Here is a 3970-nt window from a genome sequence, read left to right as displayed (position 1 = left end):
GGGGCGGGGGCGGCCCGGCGGGGCGCGCGGGCAGCGGCGCTCGCAGGCGTGCTGCCAGGTGCAGGCTGCGCCCCGAGGCGCGCGGCAGGCGCTGCGCGCTGCTGCCTCCACGCGCCCCCGGCTCGCTTGACCGGGCGCTGACGTTGCCGGGAACCAGCGCGGCGCGGCCCGGCGGGCTGCGGGCAGGGCAGGGACGTGCAGGGATGTCTCACGCTGCGCTGCCTTCCTGCACAGCGCCGGATTCAATATAAGTATCTCCTTAACACGGAACAGTTGATTCCCCGCTTCCCGTAACGTACCCTCACGCCGCGATCACGCAGCGACACGCTCTCAGCAGCATTGCGGAGCCGACTCCTTGCAGCTTGCCGAGGGGCAGGCAGGTAGCTGCGTTTGCTCTGCAGACACGCGGTGAGCTGGCAGACGGTGCACTGGGAGCACCGTCACACAGGGCCATGCCAGTATTTTATGACTAATTCTTCTTTCCAGGAAGATTTTATCTATCACAGCTTTCCTGCACAGCTACTGTGTTCTGGTATTGCTAGCACACAACCCTCCCTCCTCCTACCTTTGCAAGTTTAAGTGTTAAGTGTAGCAAATAGAGTGTCACCTCAGGCATGCACAGCAAGCAACTTTCTGTAGCCTCAAATTCAAGGCAAAGCTTTAGTGTTAGACTTTGAGATCTGTCACTTTCTCTAAAATGAAGCCTGCAGTGACAGCAATACTACTCCTTTAAAGAAAAACATTTCAGAACAAGGTATAGATCATTCCCCTCTGCTCCTCTTTTAGCAGGTACCATCTCACATAAATACCAAACCACAAGTTCTAGCAGAGGAAAAAAATAATCACATATTTCAAGAGCCCCATGTAAGCATTTTAAAGCAGATTGATATTTCAAAAAGTCAGCAAGAAGACAATTTCAAAAATTAAGCAAGACAACAGTAAATGAAGCCAGAACCATCGTTGCAAGGAATGTAAATGGACAAACCAGCGATCTTACTTTAAATAAGAAGTGGTGTAGTCACAAGCAGATGAACTTGAACTTGCTAGTGACTTTTTTTTTTCCCCTGCTCCTGTTTTCCTGCTCATCTCCACACACACAACACAGCAGCTGAGTTCTTTATGACCAGCTTCCTAAGAGCCAGTACTCCACTACCAGCAGACTACACTGAAATGCTGGCTCCTGGATCACTTTCAAAGACAATTCTTTCAGAACAATTTCAACAAGTTCTCCAATACTATAAGCTCTGTTTAAAATGGGATGTTTGTAAAGCTACTCACTCATCTAATGACTGATAAGATAAAGGTTGAGGCTGCTAAACCAGAGTTTCCTGATTTGTGAGCCTTTCTAGAAATTGCTGTAGCCATGTTTCAGACACGACTCAAGACAGGTGAACCTACTCTGAAAAAGGGAAAAGAACCTGACTATTACTTTTTTCCCCCCTGTAAGAATCTAATTTAGTTATTTTAACTAATTAAATTATTTTATTTAATTTTTAGGTCATCTTTCTAGTATTGGTACAAATCTGAAAAAAAGAGTAGGAAATTAAGATAAAACTATCACCAAAAGTGTTTACAGATCCTCTAGAAGATACTCCAGGCATTCTGTACCTGCAGGGAAAAGAGGTCAAGAGAGGAGAGGAAGTGACACCTATGGCTTATGTTGCTATAGCTACAAGATGCTTAGGTTCCCAGTTTCAATGAATGAATCAATAGAAACCACAGCTTTGCTCTCCTCTTTTATTCAACAAAGGCAGAAGTGGAAGATGGGTTGCTAAGCAACAACGTACTAAAGACTGCAGCTCTTTGAAATCAGCATTACTGACTCCCCTCCATCCTCCCTCTCATCCTCCAGGAGCCTCTTCCATTCAAAGCCATTTATTAAGAAAGGAACTAAAAAAAGCCACCAGGACACACATTCTAAAATAAGGAACTGTAAAAACAGACACTGAAATTAACACTGTTAATTAGCTGGAGCAAAGAAATGAAAGAAAGCCATTTCTTCTGCACTGAAAGTAAAAAAGATTTAGTAAGGTCAGAAAATCTTAAAGTGGCTTATACAAACCAAAAGGGTAATAGAAAGGCCATTTATTTTTTCAGGGAATATTAAAGCCAGATTTTCTCTGAAGGATTAATTTGCAGCCACTGCTTTTTTTAAATTGAAATCTAAAGATGTGTCTCAATTGCACTCTTATTTTAAAGACTTCATCCATAAGAAAACATTAGTAGCTAGATGTGGTCAAGACGCCTAATATGCTCCACAAATCTTTTACTTCCATGCTGTATCAATAGAACTCTCCACCGTAAGCTAGTAAGGAAAATGTTAAAGTCTCATATTAATTTATATCAGCTAATTTCTGTATCCCGTTGTTGTGGTTTAACCCAGCAGGCAGCTAAGCACCACTCAGCCATTCGCTTGCTTCCCTCCCACCCCTCCCTTCTGTGGGACTGGAGAGATAATCAAGAGAAGGTAAAACTTGGGGGTTGAGATTAAGGCAATTTAATAGGACAGAAAAGGAAGGGAAAATTATTATTACAATAGAATATATAAAACAAGTGATGCACAATGCAATTGCTCACCACCCACTGACCAATGCCCGGCCCCTCCCTGACCAACTCCCCCCAGTTTTATTGTTCAGCACAACACCAATGGTGTGAGACATCCCTTCTGACATTTTGGGTCCCCTGTTGACATTTTGTGTCACCTGTCCTGGCTGTGTCCCCTCCCAGCTCCTGGTGCACTCCCAGGCCCTCGCTGGCAGGGCAGCATGAGAAGCTGAGCGCCGCTGGCTCTCTGTAAGCACTGCTCCGCAACAACTAAAACAGCGTGTTACCAACAATATTTTCATCCTTAAAACCAAAACACAGCACCATACCAGCTACTAAAAAGAAAACTAACACTATCCTAGCCAAAATGAGCATACATAGTCATCATGACCTTCTGTTAACTATCTTTTGAAAATGCAATGTGCACCTTATGGTAATAATAAAAGAAAGGTGTACGTGCAATTTAATTTCACCAATTTTGAACTCATCTTACATGTTTTGAAATAAAAGCACATATTTTATTCTAAACTTGAGCTAAGTGTTATTCCAATGCTACAGAGCAAGCAGAAAGACACTGATCCTGTATAGAAAAGGCTGTGGATAAAGAAATGCTGTTTTATTAGAAACTGCCTTGAAATAGGCCTATGTACTTTTAGCTGTGGAGAAAAAAAATCTAGCAGATTAAGGATTCACAGTCTACTGATCCCCACAGTCCAGCTTCCTTATAATTCCCCCTGGCCTCAGCATTTTCTACATCTTTCCATGTTCCTCATTCCATTCCCATACCATCAGTCCTATCCTCCCCTCAATCTCCTATTCCCATCCCCCCCTTTGATGTGGCTGTACTGTACAGAAGGGGTAAGTCTACAGCACAAGCTTCAAGGTTACCTGGTGAAGGAAAGGCCACTTAGTCTTTCATCAACTCCATCTTTAACACAAAGCTTGCAGAAATGTTACACACTTGGCACCTGAAAGCTTCCACTAATTTTAGTTCAGTTGATCAACAACTCAGAAGTTACTTGAATGCAGAACCTAGAAACCGCCAGTAGGTAGCATCACTGCTTAAGTGATGTATGTCAATCTACTTAGGAAACAAGGCTGTAAGTTATCCATGATACAGCACCCAGTTACTGATAGGCGAGATTAGATATGATTTTAAACAGTCCCTTGTGTAGCCTAACAGTGACTCGTCAAAAAAAGAAAAAGACCATCACCTCACCCCCAGAAAAAGTGACTTTACCTAATGACAACAAGGAAAGCTAAAATTACTTAATCAGGAAATAAATTTAAGAAATTTTAGTACTAGTCTTCAGATTTTTTTTCATGCCAAAATATTTTTTCTAGTCAAATACATATAATCAGGGCATGTTTGAAAAACAAATACCACAGTGCACCAGCGATTTTTGTTTGGAATGTTTTTGCAGAA

This window comes from Oxyura jamaicensis, chromosome 7 (genome assembly GCF_011077185.1).
Source record: "Oxyura jamaicensis isolate SHBP4307 breed ruddy duck chromosome 7, BPBGC_Ojam_1.0, whole genome shotgun sequence".
Lineage (NCBI taxonomy): Eukaryota > Metazoa > Chordata > Aves > Anseriformes > Anatidae > Oxyura > Oxyura jamaicensis.
This window is presented reverse-complemented; position numbering follows the sequence as displayed.